Source organism: Heloderma suspectum, chromosome 4 (assembly GCF_057233095.1).
Source record: "Heloderma suspectum isolate Gila_16-S chromosome 4, 16-S_ref, whole genome shotgun sequence".
In the NCBI taxonomy this organism is placed as follows: Eukaryota; Metazoa; Chordata; class Lepidosauria; order Squamata; family Helodermatidae; genus Heloderma; species Heloderma suspectum.
This window is the reverse complement of record NC_139461.1, coordinates 7,371,619-7,392,133: the sequence shown is the minus strand read 5'-3', so window position 1 is coordinate 7,392,133 and position 20,515 is coordinate 7,371,619. Positions and strand designations below refer to the sequence as shown.

Below are 20,515 nucleotides of genomic sequence, written 5' to 3'. Positions count from 1 at the left end.
ATCACATTGTTGGCTCATATTCAGCTTGTGATTGACAACAATTCCAAGATCCTTCTCGCTTGTAGTGTGGTTGAGCCACGTATCCCCCATCTTGTAATTGTGCATTTGGTTTCTTTTTCCTAGGTGCAGAACTTGGCATTTGTCCCTATTAAATGTCATTCTGTTGTTTTCTGCCCAGCGCTCCAGTCTATCCAGATCACTTTGAATTTTGTTTCTGTCTTCCAAAGTATTCGCTATCCCGCCCAATTTGGTGTCATCTGCAAATCTGATCAGCATTCCCTGCACCTCCTCCTCCAAGTCATTAATAAAAATGTTGAAGAGCACCGGGCCCAGGACTGAGCCCTGCGGTACCCCACTCGTTACCTCTCCCCAGTTTGAGAAGGTCCCATTGAGAAGCACTCTTTGAGTCCGATTCTGTAGCCAACTGTGGATCCACCGGATCGTTGTTTCATCTAGCCCACTTGGAGCTAGTTTGCTCATCACGATATCATGGGGCACTTTGTCGAAAGCTTTGCTGAAGTCGAGGTATATGATGTCTACAGCATTCCCACGGTCTACAAGGGAGGTGACTTGATCAAAAAATGAGATCAGATTTGTCTGGCAGGACTTGTTTTTGACAAATCCATGTTGGCTTCGAGTAATCACGGCATTGTTGTCAAGGTGCTTCCAGATGGATTGCTTTATGACCTGCTCCAGAATTTTCCCAGGGATTGATGTCAGACTGACTGGTCTGTAGTTCCCAGGTTCCTCCTTTTTACCCTTTTTGAAGATAGGGACAACGTTAGCCCTCCTCCAGTCATCTGGCACTTCCCCCATCCTCCATGATTTCTCAAAGAGAATAGACAGCGGTTCTGAGAGTGAAGACCTTACCTTTCCTGGACACTGTAAACTGTTAGTGGCCCAAGCAGAATAAGTCCCTCACCTCACACTCACCCCACCCCACCCCACCCCACCCCCAGCGGACACCATTATTGTGTGGGTTTCATGAAGGACAGCAAGCAGGTTCAGTCTTTGTTGGGTCGAACTCTTTTTTTTCTTTTGAATGTATAAACCTATGAACTTCTACATACCTGGGAAGTCCCTCTCCCCCAACATGCAGACCCCACTATCTCATCCTTTGGTGGCCCTGTTTTGCTTCCAAACAGACAGAGGCACAGAACCAACCACGCTCAGTGTTAAGGACAGTGATGATGCAGCCTGCTCAATGTCTGAAGAGAAGAACATAGCTGAAACATCAGGAGCATTATAAACTGCTCCAGAGACAAAATGATGCCGTTTCTAGTCAGGGAATCTATATAATGTAGGAGAGATTTTCAATCCACCTCTTCTTTGAGAGAGCCTAATTCAGCAGCTCTTTCTTCCAAACATAGTATTGAAATGATGCAAGCAAAAACTAGAGAGGCAAAAGCCATTCATTCCACATGAGTTTTCCATCAGGACTGAGTCTCTAAGGGGAGCAAGGCCTTTGGGAGAGGTACTTTGATGACTGGCTGTGCAGCGGGAGTGGGGCTACTCGCCCAGTCCCCTGACCCAACCAGGGCTGTTAAAGCTGCAGAGTACAAAAGGTCAGCTAATAACGGGGGGGGGGGGGCGGGGGATTTTATGACCCTCAAGAGAAGCTCCTTGAGGCTAGCTGGACTGCACGTTACAACACACTCATAGCAGAGAGCAAAGCTGAGAGCAGTGTTCTACGGATACCAAGAAAGCAGCAGAGATTTCAGATACAAAAGCATCTGGCAGGTTGAAAATGGCAAGGCAAATGCCGTGTTCCCAAGTAAGTCTCAGTCCTACTTATGGGGGGGGGGGGGATGAACAATTGGACTGCAATTCTAGTCTACTAGGGCCAGACCATGTTACATTCACACCATGTGCACCAACCTCCAGTCCATCTTGATTCTCTACCAATTCTTTGCTGATCAGATTCCATTTTCATGGAATTTCATGGATTTCCAATGACAAACTTCAGCTTCTTAGCTGTGCTATGGTCCAGGCAGCTATCTCTTGTTAGGTTTACACCATGGTTGCATTTCAAAGGCTTAGAGGGGGCCAGAATAAATACTGAAAGTTACAAAGTGTAAGGGCTGAAACGTTCAGCTAATTCATTGGTTCAATCAACTAAAAAGATGTCTACACTTAACAAGAGCGCCCTTTTCAAACAAGCTTCTTTAAAGGTGACACCATTCACACAATTAGCAATTGTATGAATGAAGTTTTGGGTTTTGTTAAAGTAAATAACAGGAGCAGTCTGGATAAGAACCCTGATGGGAGAGGTTAACCCTTTGCCCCCCCCAACATCATCCCCCCCACAACCCATTTGTGTTGGAAAGAAAGCTCACTGAGCACCATTGCTAATCACTTGCATGATATCTAGTTTGGACAGAAAATACCTTTAATCAGGTACAGCCCTACAGCATCTGTATGCTCCCAACTAGCCAATAATGGGTTTTATAGCCACCAACACCACATTAAAAATCCAAATGCCACAACACCCCCATACACACAAATGTTAAACTGCAAAATGTTTAACACATCCACCCTTCATCCTCACCCATCACCCACTTAAAATTCCAGCTACCAGAAGCTAGCCCAAACTGGTATGTTTTACAGGGGGGTTGGAACATGAGGATTTGTTTTCCTTCTCTGAAGTATAATTCTCTTCATTTGTCTTTGCTGAATTCTCCTGCTATTTATAGTCAAGTTTTGCCAGTTTATCATAATTATTTTGTCCCCTAATCCTCACCTTTGAAGCATTCAGAATCCCTGCCTGTGCTGCCGCCTGCAAGTATGATGAGCACACACTGCATTTTTCCATACAAGTCATTAAATACAGCCTGCACCAACTTCTGTTTACACGCATATAAGAAGGGAGATTAATTCAGGCCCACAAGATTAGGCAAAGAGACAGGGGATTTTTGGAAAGTCTCCTTTGCTAGTGTTTCTGAAGAGCACCTTGGCATTATGACAATGCTGTCTCTAGCGCAAGGCCACGCTGATACTGCTCAAGTGTTTACTGCACAAGGAAAAGTTAGTCAGCTTCCTTAGCATAACTGAGGCCTCCCTGTAAGTCACACAATTAAGAGGAAATTAAGGCTGATGATATGTGGACCTCCCACTAAATTGTGTGCATGTGTTTGTGAATATATATATGGGGTGGGGGGGTGTATTTATATAAAGCTGACGTGCAACTACTGCGTCATAGCTTAGTTTATGAAGTTGAAGTTTGACTGTGGATACAACACTTACCATTTTACGCTTTTATCTCAAACATGAAATAGCAAAGACACACACACACTCACTCACGCACGCCTGGTAACTACCCACATGGGTGGCAATGATACTCTCTGGTAAGTCCAAAAAAAGGACTTAAGTCAATGGACCAGTCCAATGTTGGTCAAACCTCATTAGGTGGCTATAGGCAAGTCACTGTCCCTCACCCACAGCCAAGCCCCCACTGTGCATTATAGCAGGGGTAATTGTAGGCCAAAACATCTGGAGGACCACACAACTCCCCTCACCCCTCACCACTGCCTATGCTGGCTAGGGCTGATGGGAACTGTAGGCCAAAACATCTGAAGGGCCACAATTTGCCCACCCCTGCACTATAGGAATAGTAACAGCCCATATTAAGTGGAGTGTATGTGAAGATTACTGAGAATGCACAAGGGGCTTTGAACACTAAAGCACTTCATGAAAAATTGCTTAGTTTATCTTTCTTAAGCACTTATACAGCCATCATTCTCTTGTGGATGAACAGCTGAAGGTACAATAGCAGACACAGCTCACATGCTATTTTCACCTAGACTGTAGGCTCTGAAACCATTCAATCCACTTTAACAAGGTGCCATCCAAACATCCATGGCATTCAGGCAAAGATGTAGTAATTATATTTAAAGCTTATTAGAGATGGAGAATTTAAAAAATCTCCCATGCGGGCCTTGGCACGCTGCAACATCAGAACTGATGCGTCCTCACCCTTCCATATGCACTCACTATGACATCAGATGAGATCAGACAGTGACCTCAAGAAAGAGGCAGCGAGGTCAGAGGCTGACAGAAAGCTTTTATGAGAACAAATCGCAGTCTATCATGCTCATCCAGTAAGGACAAAGGTTAGCCAAGGAAAGTGGAGGGAAAGGCATTGCACAAGGCCTTAACAAGGGCATCTACCCAGCTTGTAGGACTAGGCCCTGCTGCTGTCCCTCCTAAAGTGAATAGAAAAAGCTCCACAAAGGATTTTATGAAACCTTAGAGCTTGAAGCAGATACTAGAATATCGACTTACCTCCTACCAGAGGCAAGATCTCGTATTAATCTGTGCCAAGTAAATTATCCAATCCTTATCAAAATCTCAACGTATCTGGGTCGGTGTGCGAATGCAGGAACGCAATTGCAGGAACGCAGTACTGAGCTGCCACATTGCTAGCCCTCATGGCTGCAAAGGATGGCTGCCATAATCTCAGAAACCAGGAGGTGTGGCAAAGTAAGATTTCCAGCAGCCTGGGGGTGGGTCTTTTCTGTCCTTGCCTCTCTAGTTTTGACTAACAAGATGAATTCCGCAAAGCAGCAAACATTGTAGAATAAAGAAGTGCCAAAAAGGGGGAAATTATACAGAATGTCTCAATTTGGAGTAACATACATAGGTTGCAAGATGTGGATTTGCTAGGCACTAAACTTTACAGGGCACACACAGCCCTGAACACAGAGCGTGCCGCAGCTCCACACCCTGAGGCAAGAAGTGTTAAGATATGCAGTCATTTTAGATGGAAAAATAATTTTAAAAAAAGATTACAAGCAATCTTGCATCTACTCCACAGCTGCATAAGGGCAGATAACGGAGTTGCTTATCAGCCAGCCATTATCCCGTGAGCACTCTAGATGGCTTCAGAACATTTATCCGGTTTCTCCTTCTTTCTCTTGAACAAATGGACAGCAAACACGAAGGCTCGTAATGACAAATCAATACGAGAGGGCTTTGAAAAACAGCCATATTACAGGAACAGAAGAAAAATCTCCCTAGATGGAGGCTCATGAAACATTTAATGTTTTCAGAATTACTCCTCCCAGTGTTTTTGTTGTTGTCATCGCACCCAAGCAACTTCTGATGACAAAGTAGGCACAGAAGTCTTCCACCACGCCATAATAGCTCTGGACACCCTGCGGCACAAAAGCAGGGGGAGACGTTTTGTTTTACATTCTGGAAAGTGCATAGAAAAATCCTGGTAGAAACACACAAATAGAAAACGCTGTCATAATGCAGATTTACTATTTGTAGAATTGACATTTTTGTTGCACAATGTTGTGGAGCAAAGGATACAGGGAGGTAGGAGGTGGCCATTGTGATCAGCATGTCATCTACAGGTCAAGGAGGCCAGCTCCAAATGTAGATGCTTTAAATAGCAATTTGAGTTTCACTGCATGCCTATTAAGTGGATAACATTTTAGCATAAATGCTTATTGGTACCCTCTTTAAAAAATATCCAACTGTCATTTTCAACAAACAGGGGGGTTATAACAAAGCCATAAACCCCACTCCAGAAATGCCTGGCAAAAGGAAGAGTCTATCAACTCCTATTAGTAATGCTGACTATATGAAACCTTCAGTTTCAGAGACAAGTATGCTAGCCTTGTAAATAAGCTCCCAAGTGCTACTAGCCTACAAAGCTTTTATGAGCCTCTCCTCCGGAGACAGCATGGAAACATGAGGCTAGTAGCCTCTTAGCAGGATAGTAAGAAAAAACTGCCTTTTACCAAATGGACTGGTGGCCAAGGGATGGAGCAAGCCATCCCTCCTCCACCAGCCCACTCACTCACCTACATGGACTTCCTCATTGCCCATGGCTACCAAGTGAATTAAATTCACAAGGCTGCAGTATGCTACTGGGGCCCAACAGTGGAAGAGGGCCTTCAAGGCCTACTTGGGGGCTTCCAGGAGGCATATAACCAGCCACTGGGAGAACAGTCCAGGGGACCAGATGGACCCACCCGTGCTGCATTGCTTGGTTTCCAGCCCAGCACTTTTTCCAGGGAGCATCTTCTCCCTTATGAGCCCCTGCCCCAGATTTCAGAACACCCAAGGCCAGTTCTGAATAACGGCAGCTGCTGACATGCTGCTGTTTTCAACAGGAGGAGATGTGGCTCAGCGGCAGAGCCCCCGCTTTGCGTGCAGAAGGTCCTAGGTTCAAACCCAGCATCACCAAAAAGGGCAGACAAAGATTCCTGCCCGTTAGTGTAGACAGGACTGGGCTACATGGACTAATGGCCCGATTCAGCATAATGCAGCTTCCTATGTTGCTACTCTGAAAGTTCAAGCGACCATCAACTTTTAAGCCTTTTAAGATGCCACAGGACTCCCCGCTGGTTTGGGATTATATTAATTGAGGTTTTTTGTCCTCAATAGGAAGCACTGTGAGAAATTGCCCCTTGAAAAGGAATGAAGGTAAACCAGATATCCACAGTGATCAGTTCTGCATCCTAAAGTCAGTGACCTGGTTCACAAGTAACAACAAGGAGTACGGTTTTTGAATCCTGAGTTGTCATTACACACAATCCCAAAACTATGGATTAAGTATGGGTTATTAACCACGAGCAACCCAGGAAGAAAACCCATAGTTTGTTGCTAAATTGCGAACTCTGGGTTGTTTTAACTATGGGTTGTCGTTGACCCATTTTGCACGACCACCGCAGCCCACAGCAGCTTGTTTAAGCCATGATGGGCTGTGGCACATGCCAAGCAGTTTTTGAATATTGGAACCGCAGCCACAGCTTGTCACGTCATCAGAACCCAGGTGGCGGGGGCTGTGGGAGGGTTAAACAACCCTCACATAACACTGGTTACACAAAGGTTAAGACTCGCACAACCCCTGCCGCCAGGTTCAGACGACACAAGCCATCGCTTGAATATTCAAAATGGGCATTGGCACGCACCGCAGCCCACCATGGCTTATTTGATTGCGTGAACCAGCCCATGGCATGAAAACCCAGAACCATGGTTTGTTTCGCCAGGCAATGGGCAATAGTGGTAAAAAAACAAAAAACAACCCAGCTGGTCTACATCCCAGTTCTATAGCACTACGAAGGCATTTGGGATACAGGGAGGGAGCAGGTGAAAAAGGAGGGAATCAAACAACCCAGGAATTGAAAAAACAACCAATGCTTTGCACGATCATCTGGCAGACAAATCGTGGGTAAACTCTCGGTAAGGCAACAACACATCCTCAGGGCTGTGGTTACATGCAAACCAGATCATGTTTACCTTTACAGGATCCTCCTAGTCCACTACTACTGTGGCCTTTTGCCAGGTGTTCACTTCACTTTGAGAACGAGCAAGCCTCTGGCAACACCAGGACTCTAACCACAGGCTTGCCGGATGCACCTGTGAGCCTAGCATTTCCCTGGAGTACCAATGGGAAGTTGAGGCATTTGCCCCTGAGCACCTGGAATTGCACTGGGGAATCCCAATCCTGGTCCAATTGTGACACATACACTTTCAAGGAACCCTGATCCTGAAAGGCAGCAGCAGCCTCCACCTGGTGCATTGTGGGGGGGGGGGGATCACATTCTTTACTATCACCTGTTTCAGTGATATTTCAAACTGCTAATAGCAGATCATGGCCCTGGGATTTGGAGTACGGAGTATTATTCTCCCAGTATTTTAGCTTCCTAGTCTTATAGCTTTGGTGTTTTAAATCTGTATTTTAAATCTCTGCATTGCTGCTAGGTTTTATTCTGGTTGTACTGTTACATGTGGTTTAAAGCTTTCATATTTTATACTGTTTTATTCTGCGCTTTGTGGTTTTAATTTTTGTGAACTGTCCAGACAGCTTTTGGCTATTGGGCAATATAGAAATAAACACATAAATAAGTAAAATAAAAGAACTGTTTTGCTTTATTAATTTTGGGCATACCTTCCTCACAGGAACTCAAACAATTTATGTACCACACAATGTGCTGCTTCAGTGTCATTGAATGTATATGCAATGCCAGCAATAAGACCTGTTTTCATGTCAAAGTTTTTGCCAGAGATTCCCCCTGCCCATTAAAACACCTGAGTAAGCAATAAGAGATGACAAAGCATGCCGTCTGCCATCTGAGGTACAAGGCTTAAAAACCAATTACCTTCTGTCGCTGGAGAAATGCATGCATTCCACCGTAATCTTACACTTCTTAAAATATGTCACCGATGCCATTAGAACAGCCACACCAAGAGCTCTCATGCAGGCCCACAGGGGCAAACCACACAGGTAGCGCTTGTGTGTCTTATTATGGAATGCATAACAGCCGATGCCTTGTAAAGGGCAAGCATCTGTTGGCAAAAAGGAAGAAAGAGCACGCTGTACAGCTGAGCAGTTGGACTGTTCCACCAACAGTAGCTGGCCCAGCGGAAGATACCAGCTCACCTTCTGTAACGGCCCTCATTTGATGGTACCCTCAAGGCCAGAATGCTAAAGAGAAACCCAGAAAGTGCAGTCAGAGACGGCAGAAAACCGTGGCTGCCCACATTTCCCAAGAGTTTCCCCATCACCAAGAAATCTCAGTCCTTGAGGTGGTGCATTAAAGCAGCACTTAGATTCTAAATTTTAGAACAGAGTTGGGACAGGGGGAGAGAATCAGGCCCTCCGGGGTTCCCATGTGACCCCACCCCCTTTCCCAATCCACCAATTGTTTGGTGGTTTCTTGGCTTTTGAGCAGTTTTTCCCCTATTCTAAAAGGTTGAAATGCCTCCTGAGACTTAGTTCTTGGCAGTATTAAGCTAAAATATGCTGGTATCTTTGGCCCACCCACTTTTGCCCCACACTCGAATGCAGCCCCCAAGAACTTCCCTGAAACCGAATTTGGCCCTTGCGCTGAAAGAGGTCCCCCCCCTTTAGAAGAACAATTTTAGACGTTCTTTAGAAGAACAACTTCCCCATTCCCCTAGAGTGAGGAGCACTTTTGTCCAGGCAAGGACCTTGTCAAACCCATCACAAATACAGATACGGAGGAAAACATGCTGCAGATTTATTGTGCGTAGTACATATCAGCTGAATTCCTTCGTCTGTGGGTTCTGGAACAAAAACTTTCACAAAACATTGAGGACTCTGCAACAAAGTGTGGTGCTGTGCTAAGAAAATGCTGAGTTTATCATACAAGATAGCTAGACAAGAAAGGATCCAGTGCCTGTATTCTCATGTCTTACAAGATATCTAAAACACCATCTCCAAATAAGTCATAGGAAGCCTAAAATATAGTATATTCACTCCATTCCTACTAATTATTCCCCTCATTTTCATGCAGCATTTTGCCCATTCTACATAGACATGGCTGCCACAGCTTTCCATTACCAGCAGTACCCAGACATATAACCTTAGTATTGAACGTATGACGTCGCCTTGGACCAATGGTCTGACCTGGCATGTCTAGGCCACTCCTGTGAGCTTCATGGTTGAGTAGGGATTGGAAGCAGTGTCTCATCAATCCAGGTCCAACATCATATCACATACAGCAACTGCAGCTTAGTGGAAGAGCACACGCTTTGCATATAGAAAGGCCCAAGTTCAATCCCCAGCGTCTCCAAATACAGCTGGGAAAGACTCCTGTCCAAAACCATGGCGTTGCCAAGTTAGATAGACCTGGCTAACTTCCTATGTTCCTAGAGTGCTACCTTCTTCCAGGTACTACTCATGCTCTAGTTTCAAGCTAACCACTGGCCAAGGGGTACAGAAGAGTTTCCAATGCAGCTGTGCCCTTATACCTTGTCAGATTCTGAACTGCAGACACAGAACCTGCAGAACACATAGAGCCTGGAATATTACTGGAAAACTCAGGCTGATGAAGAGAACCCTAGGAGGTCGCTGCAGGGAGTTACTGTACTCCTCAGTAAAATGGAGAAGGAGCAGCCTGCGCTTGCTATTGGCAAGAGTACAAGTCCCAGCGCACTGCTCAAGAACAACTTCAATTTGCTTTAAAGCCTCCCATCTCTCAGATAAGTAGAACTGCTTTTGCCTTTCCTGCTCTCCAAAGAGTATACACAAAGCTTTCTACATGCTCCAGCCACTCTTTTTGACACAGCCCGAAGGATACTGGGCAATAAATCATGCACTGTTACAGTTACCTTGAACAAGTTTCTTTGGAACAGGTGAGAAATAGGCACACACACACACACACACACACTAGCCAGGCATTTTTGTATGTCTGCATTGGCCATATCTAATTTTAACTGAATAAAAAGCAATCTGTTGTGTGTGTGTGTGGGAGCTAATACAGCATTTTTTTTAAACCAATTTTTGATGTCATGGAGACATGCATGCATGAGAGAGAGACAGACAGACACCTCTTGGCTATATGGAAAGCTGGCAGTATATGGCTCAGGGTTCAAGGACTTTGATGATCAGCTTCAAATTCTCCATTGTTCAGAAGCTGAACCCCATGAAGCTCACAACAGAACATGCCACTGGGACACAGCAAGTAGAAGGTGAAGACATTTGCACAAGGACTTGCTGCAGCCAGAGTTGTCAGCAAGGAATCCCACTCCCATTTATTACATCTGAAGGGCCATCCCTTCTCTACGTACATTACTGCTCAAAGTTCTGATGGGGAGAGACAAAGCAGCGTATCTGTACTCCCACCTTACAAGTCCCTCTACAGCATCAGATTCATCATGTATCAATTTTCCGACTGATGTTTTCCTCATACTGAAGCCTTTCTAAACTTCCATTGTGGCTAGAAATTACTACTCCAGTAGTATCAAATAGATTAGTGCACCTTTCCCCAAGACAGTGCCCTCCAGTTGTGCTGGACTACAACTCCCATGATTCCCAGCCAGCATGGCCAACAGCCATGGGAGTTGCAGTCCAACACATCTGGAGGCACCAGGTTGGAGAAGGATGGATGAGTGCTTCAAAGGTTTTTACTCTGAACCGGTGGCCTGGATTTGATAAAAAGGCCAACGTTTTGTGCATCTGACATGGTGGGCTCCAATCCACAAAAGCTTATGCCACCCAAAACCCTAGGCATACCTTCCTGGGAGTAAGCCCCATTGAACTTAGTGGGGTTTACTTCCAAGTAAACATGCAAAGGGTTGGGCTGCACATTTGTTGGTCTTCCAAGGTGCTATAAAACCCTAACCAAGGGAGGGAACCAAGAGAAGAAAGAGCGAAGAGGGGAGAAGAGCATCAGATTCCTTGGCGCCAAGTCACCATGCAGTTCATTAACTGTGCACTTAAACATATAGTAACGTGGTAATAAGCAAGGGGGGGTGCATGTGCATTCCTAAAAAAAAAAAAATCACAGGAATTCAGGTTTTATGACAGAGAAAGAAAAAAGATTTGCAGAATATTCATGCAGAAAATGCAGTTTTATTTGAACAAAATGATTCCAACACACACATGGAAGTGTGAACCTCTGCCATTTGCTCCAAGAACAGGAGAGGTATTAGTTCAGTATATACATCCTGCACAGGTCCACATCCCTCCTTAGATTCCAGGTCTCCATCCAAGAGCCAACTGCTCATGTGGTTCCCCCATTTTCCTGTCCCCAGAACAGGCTGACGTAGAGCCTATTATGCAGGTGTAACAGCACTACTGTGTGAAGAAGGACTTAAGCACTGCTACTGTAACAGCACTGTGTGAAGAAGGACTTCCTTTTGTCTGTCCTGAATCTCCCACCAATCAGCTCCATGAGAGGACCCCTTTGGGTTCTAGTATTTTGAGAGAGGGAGAAAAATGTCTCCCTCTCCACATTCTCCACACCATGCACAGTTTTGTAGACTTCTTTCATGTCTCCCATTACCCTCCTTTTTTCCAAGCTAAACAATCCCAGCTGTTGTAACTTTCCCTCACAGGGGAGATGCTCCAGCCCCTTGATCATTTTAGTGGCCCTTTTCCGCACTTTTTCCAGCTCTACAATATATTTTTTTAGGTGTGGTGACCAGAACTGTACACAGTATTCCAAGTGCGGTCACACCATAGATTTGTATAAGGGCAGTATGATATTGGCCTTAATGTGTCACAAGTGACCAACATAGAGACATGTGGGCAGGCAGACTAAATAAAACGGTGTGCTAGTAAACTTATTATTAGCAGCCCTGTTGCACTAGATTGGCAAAATATTCACTTATTCCGCTTACTCAGGCCTGCTGGCAGCCATTTTACATTACAAAAAAAAAGAGGGCCCCCCAAAGCACTACTGTCTAATTCACATATATAGCATGAGAAAAACAAGGGGGAAAGATTCAGCTCTATAATAATGCTGGCAAAGCCACTCAGCTCCAAAGATTGCTGCATTTTGATGGCTGTCGTGCTTCTGAACCCAGCCTAGCTCCAGAGCCTGAAAAGCATAGGCCTGCAGAAGGCATCAGAGTAAAATCAATGCAACAACAATAATGGGTCTTTGGCTCAGAGGGTCATTCATGCTTTCAGCTTCCACCTACTGAGAAGCTGGATCTCCACAGAAGTTGCCCACAGGACTCATTTACATTCAGGCAGAGCTCAGAGCTAAATGTCTGACAGAGACAGAAACGCATCGAGGCAGACACAGAAATGTCAGCACCTTTAAAAAAAAGAGGCAAGAGCAGAGGCGTACATCCAATGGCAACCCAAAAATAAATGAAGTGGACCGGTCAAGACACTCTCTTCAAAAAACAGTCCATGCTGTGTCACAAATTTAAAGCTCAGTTTGAGAGGCCCCAATCCCACTCCAAGACGTAAACTGGTGAAACACAAGACTGCCAAGTACAGTTTTGTGAACTAAACAGGCTCTTATTTCTGGCCTTCCCAGTGTAAATCTCCTGGAAGAGCAACCCTCAACACCCATCTTCCAAGTCTCTCAAATGGCGACCTATTTAACCAGAACACACCATCATGATCATTTTAGTAGAATGGCTATTGAACACTTCTAGGAAGGAAGGAAGGAAGGAAGGAAGGAAGGAAGGAAGGAAGGAAGGGTGGATGGATGGATGGATGGATGGCACTTTGGGTCACAGTAGCATGGCAAGAAGCAGCTAACTGGGCAAGCTGAACAGGCCCCAAGCAGAAGCCTTTTCATCACCCTTACACACACACACACCTACCTTGGAAGAGAAGTGAAGAGTATCAGTTCTTCCACCCTCTTGCTGGTTGGCTTGCCATTTTTAGGCAAAGGAAGCCCTTGCAACCTGCCTGCCAACCATAAAAAAGACTCCCAACAGTTTCAGAGATTGACAAGCCCAGCCTGTGGTTCCTAAGCAGTTGCCAAAAGGGCTGACTGCCACCTGCAGGAACAAAACTTGTAGATCCAGAGGTTGCCTGCACCGTGTGTAGTCATCCCCTCCACACCATAAGATGTGTCCAGAAGTGGCCCTCAGTGCACAGAGCAGCCTCGCAGACTAGCATTCCCAACATTCCCAGTCATCATGGTGGCAGTCCAACACATCTGGAGGGCACCAAGATGGGGAAAGTGGCCTTAGCGCAGGGGCAGGCAACCTGGCGACCACCAGAGTTAAAACCCTTTTAGGACTTCAACTCCCATCAGCCCCAGCCAGCATGGGCAATGGTCAGGAATTATGTGAGTTGTACTTCCACACATCTGGAGGGCACCAGGTTGTCTACCCCTGACCCAGTGTGTTCATGACAGAAGCGAGATTCAAACCAGGCACTTTCCGTTTCAGAGCTTAGTCTTAACCACCAAGCCCCACCAGGTTTTAGCAGGTCCTGATTCTCCTACTGTTTTGCTGCATACATAGATTCCCCTAGAGTTTGAAGGAAAGCGCAGCAGGGGCCAGGGAAGCTGTTTTTGACATCCATGGGTGCTTCCAACACTGCACAGCTGAGTTTTGATGGGCTGCTCCCAGATTGAGACGCACAGGTGTAACCCCTTTTGAAGACGCTGGTTAAGCTTGGATTTTGTATAACACAGCATACAACTGGTTAAACTTTCCAGGAGAAATGGGAATCTGCTTTATTTCTATCCTTTTCCCTTCATAAATATATTTATAATAACTTTGTAATACTCTTCCCATTTCCTTTTGATCATGTGTTTAAATTCCTCCTGTTGTATTCAGAGCTAACATTCTGTTCCTAGTTCTCTTTTTCTGGACTCTGTTCGCCAACAATTGAGCTTTTACCTGTAAACGCATAATACCTTTGCTTGACATATAACATGTCTATCATTGTTTTATTTATTTCTAATGCCTCTCCTTTCCTCAATTTTTCCATTTCTTTTCTGATTCTAGTCTGACCAGTGTACTTGTACTGCTCTATTAATCTGCTAACTTCTTGATCCAGTGTCTTTTTAATTAAACTTAGCTCTTTTATATATAACCCCTCTTATTGTTGCCTTGCCCGCTTCCCATCTAATTGTTTCTGTTGCTTCCCATGTTTTATTTTCTTCAAAATATCTTTCTATATTCCTTTTTATCCTAGCTTTAATATCCTCCTTAATTAACAATATGGGATTCAATCTCCATATATAATCCCTTCTAATTTCTCAGTCCATCTCTACATACATTTTAATTGGAGTCATGGTCTGTTACTTTTATTTGTCCAGTTTCCATTTTTTAAGTCTTCATAAGGAAGTTTATGTCATCAAAATTGTGTTCAACCTGCTGAAACTTTTATATATTCCTGAAAAATATGTATGACTATAGTCATTAGGGTTTATTTAAATCCAAGCATTGTAATTTCAGGAGAAATGGGGAAAGCTTCTATTACAGCCTCCTTGTGACCTGCTTATGTATATAAAAGATATAGGCAAGAGGTAGCGTTGCAATCACATCTATACAACCTGCTAAGTGACACCATTTTTGCCATCAGCCCCCAACAACAACAACAGCCCAACACACAGCCAGTTGCTAACCACGTTAACTACTTGTATTAACAAGTATCCCACTGGCAGGAGCTCTCCAGCATCTCAGACTTTAAAAGGTATTCCTTGCTGCTAGATTCTTATTTATTTTATTTATTTATTTCATTTCTATACCGCCCAATAGCCGAAGCTCTCTGGGCGGTTCACAAAAAATTCTTTTAAGTGAAGGTGCCAGGGATTGGACCTGAGACATCCTGCATGCCAATTATGGGCTATGCCACTGAGTCAAACCAAGCTGGAAGAAGGGCAAGGGGTTGTTTTCGCAATGTGCAGCGTTCCCACAAACATGGAGCTGGAGAAGGAAGCAAGGGGATGTCCCCTTCCCGGCAATGCATTTCAGAAGTGCAGTGCAAGGTCAGGGATGAGACCCCTGCCCTTGGGGAAGGGGCATAGGTCCAGTGAGCACAAAATGCTTGGTTGGCTGTCAAGGCCAGCCCACATTGGTTGATCTCTACAGGAAGGGCTCTTCTCCACTGAAAGATGCTAGGGTAAAACAGTAATCTTCTGAATCCAGGAGAACAACTCTTGACTCTCTGTCCCCATAATTTTGCTGCATTTCTGGAATAAATAGAAGACTATACTTTAAAGGCCAAAAATGCCTGCTGTGATATTATAAATATAGGAATATATAAGAATTAACTCATTTGGCATGTTATCTGCTCTGCATTTGGACTAGCAATTCCAGCTTCTCTACTAACTCAACAAGATCCAATTTTGATGGCTTTAAAAGGGGATTGGACAAATTCATGGAGGAGAAGGCTGTCAACAGCTACTAGTCCTGATGGCTATATGCTACCTCCAGTTTCAGAGGCAGTATGCCTATGTACACCAGTTGCTGGGGAACATGGGTGGGAGGACCGTTGCGCTCATGCCCTGCTTGTGGATTCCTGGTCGACAGCTGGTTGGCCACTGTGTGAACAAAATGCTGGGCTAGATGGACCCTTGGTCTGATCCAGCATGGCTCTTAAGATCAAACACAGCAAACCAGGATCAATATTATACAGCCAAGAGTAACCCAAGAAGGCTAATTTAGAGGAGCTTCCAGATTATAGTCAGGAGCCTTAGAATTGCCCCTCTCTCTGCCTCATCCCCTTTCATTCACAGCTTCCCTTTCAGTACCTGCCCTTCAAACCATGGTTTCCCATCCTGATTTAGAGGGGCAACCACTAGCCATAGCTTGGTAATTCAGACATCATCACCAGCAAAGGCTATTGAAACTGCAAACTCAAACAGAGGCCAGGAGAGGGGAGGAAGAATTATATGAGCCCACAAGATTGATTCTGATTCTCCAAACCATGGTTTAGATAATCACCTTAATTGAGCCATAGCATTTGCCATTTTCCCCAAATAACCAGATAATATATAAAGAGGGGCCATAGCAGAGTTGTAGAATACATGCTTTACATGCAGAAGGTCACAGGTAAAATTGGCAATTGCAGGTAAAAGAATCTCAAGGCTGGGAAAGACGTCTCTCCACTCAGGATTTGAGTAGACCTCTCTATTTTGCTCCAATGGCTGGGTCCCACAGAAGGCAGCTTCACATAAGAGGGTTCCAAAACCGCAACAGAAATGGGGCAAAAAAAATTCTCCAGGTGCACTTTTCATGGCATTATTTACACAGAAGTACACTTTGAATATAGTCTTTCTAAAGCATTGTCACATGCACAGAGATAAACAATATCCCCAAATTTTATTCACTTTCCATTTAAATTTTTACCTCTGTAAACTAAAGAGCACCAGGATATAATATACCAAAAAATCAAGTGACTTTGCATCTGAAGTGGTTTTTTGTCCCAGCTAACTGAGACATTTGAGGTGAAAGCTTTCCAACAAAAACTGCTCCAGGGAAGCAGATGTGAGTGCCCATATAGAAGTTTCTTTCTGAAAACCAAAAAGACCCTGGAAATATCCTAAAAAAAATACAGTGACTTTTGCCCCTGGGGAGCTTTGTTGTCTGAGACAATGAAAGTATTGGGATAAAATAATGTCTTGTGGCATTTTCAAACAAATACCTATCCAGGGAAAACAGACTGGTAGCACAATCCTATGCATGTCTATTCAGAAGTAAATCCCATTGAGTTCAATGGGGCTTACTCCCCGACCAGTAAATAAGTGCAGCCTTAAATATCCTTTTCCTGATACAAAACACACATGGGTTTGTTTTGGGACATTTTACTATCCTGAGATACTTCAGAAGTAGGCAAATACTCCAAGAGTAAGTCATGTAAACTTTTTGTTTCTATCTGGGAAGTTAAAGTTTTATCATTTGCTCTTGCTTAAGAGTCACCACCTCATGTACAAAACTCATGAACCAGACAGAAGATCAATTATCTACTACGCAGTTCATCTGACCATGAGCTAAGAAAGTCTGGACTGTTGGCCAAGGACCCCAGTAATCTCCTCCTCCTCCACACACACAAACCAAAGATGCAAGTGACAGAAAGCTAGGCCTAGTCTGCTCTCTTATCTGGATTTGTAGTAAAGCATTTAAGTCTTTGCGATCTTTCCATAAGTACCGCACTCTAGGCAACATACAGACCACCAGTAACTTAGAGGCAATAATACTGGATGCTAAAACCTAACTGGGAATATTTCTCACATTAGATCTCCACAATGCCAGACCACGACCCTATCATTCTGTTTTTCCTCTTCTTTGCAAATCGGACTCTTTCACTGGCTCCTTGGAAAACTCTGTAGACACCTCTCTAACCCAATATGATTTGGAGAACGCCAGCGCAACAAGCAAACTAGCAGGCATGACAGCCAGAACTGGCCTCCTAAAGATCCTTCTCTCACAAGATTCCAGACCTTTTGCACCTCATCCCCAAATCCTGGACAGAAAATTGGCTGGAGGAGAAAGTATCTCTCTCATACACACTTCTGTGGTTAAATGATAAATGGAATTCTCCACAAAGGAGGAACCAAAACAGAATCTATGCCCCTGAGATACACCACCAAAAGTCCAAAATAGCTTCAACAAAAACATTCAAAGGGTTTAGATGCACTGGCAGATTCAGTGACATGAGGTTACGATCATCCTAGATTTGGGACCAAGAAGGAAGGGGGGGGGGAATAGATGAGATTTGGAATAGATCATCTGGAGGCAGATCTATCAGGATCAGAAAGACACACCCCATGCAAGTTCTTGAATGGCAGAAAACACTACCGGAGTTGGCCTCCAACCTATTCTTTCATGAACAGTTCAGGCACAGCCACCAAATCCAGTCTCTGATTTTCAAATAACGACCATCTTCTAATCAGACTAGGATTAAGCCATGCAGATCCCAGCAGGATAAGGGGCAATATACCTCCAGATAGCTCAAGCAAATGAGCCAGGAAATATGCTAGGAGGGGAAAGCAAAAGGTATGGCTTCCCAAGAAGCAGTAAAACATGGAGATTACTTGCATTCAGCGCCAACACCATCAACCGAGTCAGTAATATAAGCAGCCTCATCATCCTAGCAACAATGTCACAAAAAGCATCCCTTCCTCAACACATAGACAAATTAAGGCAATACCTCTTTTACTGGAAAGGCTCATTCCCTGGGTACTGCAGAAAATTCTTCTCTTGGCTAAACTCCATTTCTCTTTAATTCAGGGAGCAAGCCTTACTTGCTATGCCTGCAGCTAGAGAAAGATGCATTGTGGACCCCACCCCATCCCCTCTGTAGAGACTGAAATCATCCAGCCCTTGCTAAATTTAAGTTCTATTATTCAAAATGCAGGGGTGTTGGTTTCCTCCCCTCCCACAACACTCCTGAGCAATTAACACTTGGCAGCAAAGATGCAAAGGAAGGCAGCTTCTTGCTGGGAGTTCGCACCGAACTAGCGGTACCACATTTATCAGTATTCCATGCAACCATGCAGGGCACAGGCTGCACGTGATATCTAAGCCAACAATTCAGGGGCAGCGATCCAGCCGGCAGGTCCTATAGCCCAGACGAACCAAACTGTAGCGTCCCATCTTATCTAGTGGTCAGGGTGCAAACACAGCCACACCTCAATTCAAGCCACCTGCTGCCTCCACGCAGCCAGCACTTCATCCAACCACTCCCCTCAGTTTGCCAGGTGTAGAGATCAGGAGCCAAGGTCGCCACTAAAGGGTTAACTGAAATGCTATCACTTGCGCAGGAAAAAATTAATACTTCCCCGTCTTGCAGTAGCTTAGCAGCATACAGAATAAAAGGGCAAGACAGAGCAAGGGGCTGGAAGCTACTGCCACAGAAAGCAAATAAATGAAAGACAGCCCAGGCATCCACCCTCAAACACATGCCGATCCTCACCTCTGGACGCTCTGAACATAGCACCATTCTGTGCTAACCTCTGCATTCCTCTCTCTCTCTCTCTCTCTCTCTCTCACACACACACACCACCCAAATACCAACCCTCACCTTCTACACCCCCCAACCCCTCCCACTGCACCAGGGGGCCCTCACAGCCCATCCCAGGCATTACAGCTCAACACAGAATGCAAACATCAGAACACCCAGATTTGCTGGCTCAGATACCGACCCTCAACCTGTATCTCCCCCCCCCCCACTTCGAAGGGGGCAGGGACGGAAATCAGACTGCATTTCTCCCTCCCATCTAGCTCAGTTCTACAGAACAAACCAGTAGCTAGACATTCTTCGGTACTCCTTGCACTGCTGTTAATAAGCTTCCAAGCTATTTCCACCCACAAAACCCCTAACTGACTCCTCTTGCCAAACTTGTGGTCATCCGTGCTTTCAACATGCTCGTTAAAGGCTCAGTACTGGATGTGTCTGTGATCCCTTACCAAACACACCCCTGATTCACTTGGCTCATGTCCAACTTAAGAACCCATGCTTTAAAAAAACCCAATTAAAACCACCACCCCATAAAACCCACTCTCCACCACTGCATCTTGCCTGCCTGCCCCGTAATCCCATCTAACCCCCCACCCCATGAATGAGAGGCATCAAGACAGCCTCTAAAAAAAGGGCAGCCACAACATTCCACCTCTATAAGAACAGGTTTCACAAACAACACTACTCCATTTGGGATTGAGGGTGGGGGTCTGATTTCAGGAGGGAAAGGGAGTGCCTTAAAACCAGAGGACCGGTGCGCATTCGGGCATCCGATGGGGCAGCAGCAGAATCTCCCCCCTCTCCACCCCACCCCGTCAGGGACTCAAAGCCCAGCAGCGGGAAAGGCGATACAGCAGCCGCAACAAGGCAGGGCATGGGGAAAGCCACCTGCCTGCAGAAGGATGGGCAAGAGCAGGTGCTGGGGGGGGGGGGGAGAGCAGGACTGAAGGGGAGTGCCATGTAGGGACCGCCTGAGAAGGGACAGTGCAACCTCCAAGCAATGGCTATAGCGGGGTGGGGGAGGCAGGGCTGCCAGGCAAGGCGACGCACCTCCCTGCATGGGGAAGGGGAGTTCAGAGGCAGAAGGATGTATCGCCCCCTCTCAATCACCCTGGATAGGGGGAGGGTCAGAGCAGCCTTAAGGGGTGATGGGTGCAATATACTAGTCCAGAAACAGGCGTTTTAAGACTAGGTGAGGAATTGGATGGGGGGGATCCAAGGGATCCAGGCATGACAGCGAGGCAGCGGGGCAGCCAAAGCACCAGTGAGGAACTGAGTAAGGGGCTTGCAGCTTCTCCAGGGCTGTGGATGTGGGCTTCTCCAGAGTAGGATCCCACAACTGCACAAATATATATGGAAGCTATATATTTC

The 20,515-nt window shown here is 45.3% G+C and overlaps 1 protein-coding gene across 1 annotated transcript in view; it reads right to left on the bottom strand.

Annotated features, from left to right (window-relative positions):
• The window catches only part of ARHGAP39 (Rho GTPase activating protein 39), a 197,790-nt gene that overhangs the window by 175,861 nt on the left and 1,414 nt on the right, over positions 1 to 20,515 (bottom strand). The gene's annotated exons all lie outside the window — the stretch shown is intronic.